The sequence below is a fragment of the Sapajus apella genome, unplaced genomic scaffold (genome assembly GCF_009761245.1).
Source record: "Sapajus apella isolate SASKATOON/1434 unplaced genomic scaffold, GSC_monkey_1.0 scaffold18, whole genome shotgun sequence".
In the NCBI taxonomy this organism is placed as follows: Eukaryota; Metazoa; Chordata; class Mammalia; order Primates; family Cebidae; genus Sapajus; species Sapajus apella.
The window spans coordinates 22,318,118-22,324,800 of NW_022436958.1; the positions used below are offsets into that span (position 1 = coordinate 22,318,118).

The window sequence follows — 6,683 nt, forward strand, 5'->3', positions numbered from 1 at the left end:
AAAAAAAAAAAAAAAAAAAAAAAAAAAAAAACTAAACATAGAAAAAGCTAACTGATATGGTAATTGATAAAGGCACATGGTATAGCTGTATGTATAATATGACCTACTTGGTTTTTTTCTAAGTATGTGAAGATGTGTGTGTGTGCGCGCACGTGTGTATGTAGAACTTATCTGAACGGATACACACCCAGCACCGGAGCGCTGCGATGAGGAGGGGGAATGGGGAACTTTTACATTTCACCTTTCTGTATCACTTGCGTTTGGTTTTTTGTTTTGTTTTGTTTTGTTTTGTTTTAACTTGTTAATTTTCAAGTAAAATTTTTTCAAAAGGCACCAGACATTTTAATTGATCATAGAAGGGCAGCCCAATACTTAATAGATTTCTAAGGTCTGTGTGTGAACATGCATTGCTGAACAGTGTGGTTTTCAAGTAGGTGCCTCCTACCAAGTCAGCACAAGTTCCTAATGACTGACTGAGCCAGAGTACGGCCTCCTGACGGCAGAGCCTCTCCCTCACCCTCCCCTTCCTTCCAGCCGTCCCAGATCAGGTAAGAACCTGTCTGGAGAATGTGTGTGGGAGAAAGGAGTCTCCACAATGGTGACTAGGAGACTCACTGGCTGTAAAGACACTTGTGAAACAAGGCCAGGCCTTGGACTGCCACCTTCACATTCATGGGATGCAATGCTCTTTGCCCAGACGAACCCAGGTTTATCACACCCACACGACGCTAGCGTGGAAACGGTAACTAGGTCAACGATCAGCTCTAAAGCTGGCTTGTCGCAGGATTGAAGGCAGGTGGATCCCTGTGTTGAGCTGGCTTCTCTCCCGGGTGAGAAGTGGGTTCCTGACTGGTTGAGGTGCCCTCCCTGCCAGGCTGGAGAAAGGCCAACAGGAGCATCAATGCTGAGAGCCTCCTCAGAAAAAAACAGAAGCCAGGAAGATTCAGGAATAACTGGCTCAGAAAACACTTCCTAAAGGCAGAAGTAAAGGATTCCCATTTAGAAAACTTAAGCAAGAAATTAAGTATAACAAACATGCAAATTAGTTTGAAAAACAACATGCCCTATGTTGCATTTTCAATGCTCTTTAAATAACAGGAAATAAAAAATGCGGACGTCAATGGCATGCAGCCATATCCTGTGACTTCAACAGCTCTGCCACAAGAGCCCTGGCTGCCCAGGGCAGGAGAGACTCATAGGGAGGAGTGGGAAGCTTCGTCTCTGCCCACCCCCTGCCACCACCCCATCAAAAGGCAAGCCCACCATTCCCACTACCGCCACTCCACACTGTCCTTGTCCTCCCACTTGTTTTTTTAAAAGAAAGATTTTACTTTTGTATACATATTTGCTTAGAATCTGTGAGTTTCTGGCCAGGTTGAGGTAACGGAAGGCTTTGATGTGTAGTTTATGTTGTCTAGACCCAAGGTATGCTGCAAACAGTCCGGAGTAAAGTGGACAATAACATCTTTCTAAAGAGAGGTTAGACATTTCTAATCCACCAAGTTTTTAAACATGTTTTCATTTTCTGGGAGCAAAGCTGAGTTATATTGGGCTACCAGGACACTATTCACAGGTATCATCACAGGAACAGAGTACGGACCACCAAAAACAAGTCCAACACACCCATTCATGTAACGGTAGAGCTATCACAATTCTAATGCACACTTAAAGACAAGCTTACAAAATCTTTGTAAGGTACATGTGCTGTCAAAAATGCCAGGTAAGGCCATGTATGGTGGCTCACACTTGTAATCCACTTACAGGTGTGATATTTTATGTCTCCACTTATGTGAAGTACCTAGAGTGGTCAAATCTGTAGAAGCATAGTACAAGGGTCTAAAATGCCTAGCCCTGAGCAGCAGGGTCTAAACCCTGTAGGACTGAGACCCTGACAGGACCCATGAAAGGAGACCCAAGACCTGCTGGAAAGGAACGTGCTCCTAGGAGTGGTCTGAATCCCTTCAGGCACTGGCTGAGTTGGTCTCGGTTATTTTGTTTGGACACTTGCAGTTGAGCCTTTTCCATGACCCCAGTGATGACTCGCCTCCTTTTCCAAATCTTGCCACAAGCTGAAATACGTTGAATCCCCTGGCCTAGAGCCTCACATATCCTTGCTAGGGACTCTGCTCACCTGGCCACACGCCCAACCCTGCCATCCGTAATTACTACTCTTTCTCTGAAACTCCTGCTAACTCTTTCCTGGATTATTGATGTCCCACTTGTCTCTGTAATTTAGAGAGTAAAACCCTTGAACAAAGACTATTCAAAACTATGTCAACCACTTTTCTGCCCATGGACGCCACCTTAGAAGCATCATTAAAGTCTCTTCTCCTTGCCGTCAGAGACTCCGAAAGAGCTCGAACAGCTAAGAAAGCTCTTCATTGGAGGGTTGAGCTTTGAAAGAACCAATAAGAGAGCCTGAGGAGCCATTTTGTGCAATGGGGAATGCTCATGGACTGTGGTCATGAGAGATCCAAACACCAAGCACCCCAGGGGCTTTGGGTTTGTCACCTATGCCACTGTGGAGGAGGTGGATGCAGCCAGGAATGCAAGGCCACACAAGGTGGATGGAAGAGTTGAGGAACCAAAGAAAACTGTCTCAAGAGACGATTCTCCAAGACCAGGTGCCCACTTAACTGTGAAAAAGATATTTGTTGGTGACATTGAAGAAGACACTGAAGAACACCACCTACAAGATTATTTTGAACAGTGTGGAAAAACTGAAGTGATTGATATCATGACTGACCGAGGCAGTGGCAAGAAAAGACGCTTTCCCTTTGGAACCTTGGACGACCATGACTCCATGGAAAGATTGTCATTCAGAAATACCATACTGTGAATGGCCACAGCTGTGAGGTTAGGAAAATCTGTCAAGGCAAGAGATGGCTAGTGGTTCATCCAGCCAAAGAGGTCCAAGACATTCTGGAAACTTTGGTGGTGGTCATGGAGGTGGTTTCGGTGGGAATGACAACTTTAGTCATGGAGTAAACTTCAGTGGTCGTGGTGGCTTTGGTGGCAGCCGTGGTGGTGGTGGATATGGTGGTGGTGGGGATGACTATAATGGATTTGGTAATGATGGAAGCAATTTTGGAGGTGGTAGAAGCCACAATGATTTTGGCAGTTATAACAATCAGTCTTCAAATTTCAGACCCATGGAGGGAGGAAACTTTGGAGGCAGAAGCTCTGGCCCCTGTGTGGTAGAGGCCAATGTTTTGCCAAGCCACGAAACCAAGGTGGCTATGGCGGTTCCAGTAGCAGCAGTAGCTATGGCAGTGGCAGAAGATTTTAATTAGGAAACAAAGCTTAGCAGGAGAGGAGAGCCAGAGAAGTAACAGGCAAGCTACAGGTTACAACAGATTTGTGGACTCAGCCAAGCACAGTGGTGGCAGGGCCTAGCTGCTACAAAGAAGACATGTTTTAGACAAATACTCGTGTATGGGCAAAAAACTTGAGGACTGTATTTGTGACTAATTGTATAACAGGTTATTTTAGTTTCTGTTCTATGGAAAGTGGAAAGCATTCCAACAAAGGGTTTTAATGTAGTTTTTTTTTTTTTTTTTTTTGCACCCATGCTGTTGATTGCTAAATGTAATAGTCTGATCGTGACGCTGAATAAATATCTTTTATTTTTTAATGTGCTGTGGAAAAAAAAAAAATGACTTCGGCCAACAGGCATTTATTAAGTACATAACAGATGCAAAACAAGCATGAAGTTTGAGTTTGAGCAATCACTAGCCATCAATTGCATTAACAACTAACCAGACATTTATATGTGTAATTTGCCCTACATGTAGGTGGAGTAGGTGGAGTAGGTGGCCAGTGGAAACTTCCAAAGCCTTGCCCAAATTACTGTCTGTCAGATTGTTTAATTTGGAACTGGCAGGGAAATCTGGGAAGCCGAACACACCCAATTGCCACCACTGAGGAGGCTCTTACTGACTGAGCATTGTCAGAGCCATTAGCAGTATTGTGATGTGGCTGAGGGAAGGTCTCAGAGGGACACTGCGATGGAACGTTTTTACAGGAGCAGAGAAAATGGAAAGTCTCAAGTAAGTAAAAGCTGGCCTAAGGAGTGAACAGCACTGAGTGACCTTGGGCAAGCAGAGTCTTCACGAGGGCTGGGCGAGGTGCCTCATGTCTGTAATCCCAGAACTTCGGGAGGCCAAGGTGGGTAAATCACCTGAGGTCAGGAGTTGAATATCAGCCTGGTCAACAAGGTGAAGCCCCATCTCTACTAAAAATGCAAAAATTAGCCAGGTGTGGTGGCACACACCTGTACTCCCAGCTACTCAGGAGATTGAGGCAGGAGAATTGCTTGAATCTGGGAGGCAGGGGTTGCAGTGAGCTGAGATCATGCCACTGAACTCCAGCCTGGGCAACAGAGCAAGACTCCTCTGTCTCAAAAATACCAAAAAACAAACTCAAAGTCTTCATGAAGACACCTAGAACCAGGGAAGGGAGTGTGTAAAGGGCCAAAGAGGCATCAGAGAAGATGCTGTCATCCTCCATGGTTTGGCCTTGGGCCAGCCCTGCAGATGGCTCATGGAAGTCTTTGGGGGAAGAGACACCACCTCTTGATGCCTCCCAACCTAGTCAGAGCCTGGAAGGAAATGGATAAAGTGTCAAGGTTGAAACAGCAGCATATATTTTCCAATATTATGTGAGTTCCCCAAGAAAAGACTAAAGAGGCCTCCTCTCTGGCTGCTCTCCACCTAATGCTTCTCTGAGGCCTCTACGCTATAGAGGACAAGGCTATTCACACTTGAGATTCCACAGCCTCCTGGAGTCTTCTGAGGAGAATAAGATCCTACTTGAGTTTTCCAATTCATCCAATTCGCTGGCCAAATTATTTTTTGCATCACGTAAAGTCTGTGACCAGCCTTCCTTTGGGGGTCTGCCATACTGTTAATGTGCCAGAAAACAGCTGAGATTAAAGCGTAGTGGAGCTAAGGGAAATAATCTGTAATGAGAATTAATAAGCATCAAGTGTGAGACTATTAGTGAAATTGTTACTGGGATAAATCGCCTTTGTAAATGGTGTGGGACACTTTATGGTCCACAGAGTATAGCCCTGTGTTCTCAATACTCTGTCAAACTCAGGAAAGCATTCAGTATTTCAACTAATTCTCCTAGACAGTTTTCCCCTCTACCTACTAGAAACCAAAACCATATCTATAATGGGAATTTTAAGGGCAAGATTTTACAGCAATTCCATACTTATAAAATATAAACATTGTGTGATATTTTGCAACTGGCAAATTTTCTATGACTGTCATTTTCATACCTATGAATATATGACCCAGGTGAACTGGGGGCCCATTAATATTAGAATTTTCCTTAAAATGTACAAACAATAATTTGCCTTTATTTGGCTATTTTACTATGTGAATATGTACTGTGTCAACTGGGTTTATCTAGAATCACATTTCCCAGAACCCCATATGGTTCTGAGAAAGAATTGGCCAAAAGGAGAATTTGTGCAAGATTTGGAAGGCAGGAGTAAGGCAGTAGCTATTATTCTCTGAAGGTGACAGACAGATGGAGAGGAGACAGCCGCTCACAGCTTCTCCTTGCTCTCTCCTGCTCTGTGCTCAGCTTTTGCTAACTGCCAACACTGCTGACCAACTGCATCCGACAGCCCACCGCCAGATGCTGGCTGCAGGCCCTCAGAAGCAATTGCTATGCAGAAATCACACATTTCAACCAGCTTTCCTTCATGGTCCAGCTCTGCCAACTAACTATATCTGGCTTCCCAGATTCCCTGGCAAGTTCCAAATTGCCCGTCTTGGGGGCAGATTAACAACTTTTCTCTGATCTTCCAATTCCTCCTTTCAGGTCTTACTTCTCCAGCTTCTCCCACAATTGTGTAATGAATCCTTTCCTCTGTAATACTCCTAGTAATTCCACTTCCTTGATTATACCCAAACTGATTCCTTTGCCTCATCATTCTGTGAGCAGTCAGCCAGCCAAAGAGATTCCACACCAGAGTCAAGAGTTGGTTGGCTGGACCTGGTGGCTCACGCCTGTAATCCCAGCACTTTGGGAGGCCAATGTGGGCGGATCACCTGAGATAGGGAGTTGGAGACCAGCCTGACCAACATGGAGAAACCCCATCTCTACTAAAAACACAAAATTAGCAGGGTGTGGTGGCACATGCCTGTGATCCCAGCTACTCAGGAGGCTGAGGCAGGATAATTGCTTGAACCCAGGGGGCGGAGGTTGCAGGGAGCCAAGACTGCACCATTGCACTCCAGCCTAGGCGAGAGAGCGAGACTCCATCTCAAAAGAGTTGGCTCCACACTTCCTGAAGAAAGGCATACAAATCTAAACTACATTTATATGCACATCTATACAACTATATCTATGCGTTCATCCTTTTGCTGTGATAACAAATGAGGGTCTGGCTTTGCAAAAGGGCTAAGAAGTTATTAGTTTTTTATATATATAATATATATATTATATATTATACATTATATAATATACATAATCTCCTTTTGGCCAAACCTCTCTCATCTTTGAAATTAATATATAGGCCGGGCGCGGTGGCTCACGCCTGTAATCCCAGCACTTTGGGAGGCCGAGGCGGGTGGATCACGAGGTCAAGAGATCGAGACCATCCTGGTCAACATGGTGAAACCCCGTCTCTACTAAAAATACAAAAAATCAGCTGGGCATGGTGGCGC

General features: G+C 44.8%; 1 pseudogene; it reads left to right on the plus strand.

The window, feature by feature from the left end:
• The window catches only part of LOC116557153, a 9,316-nt pseudogene extending 5,999 nt beyond the window's left edge, over positions 1–3,317 (plus strand).
• The last annotated feature ends 3,366 nt before the right edge of the window (positions 3,318–6,683 follow it).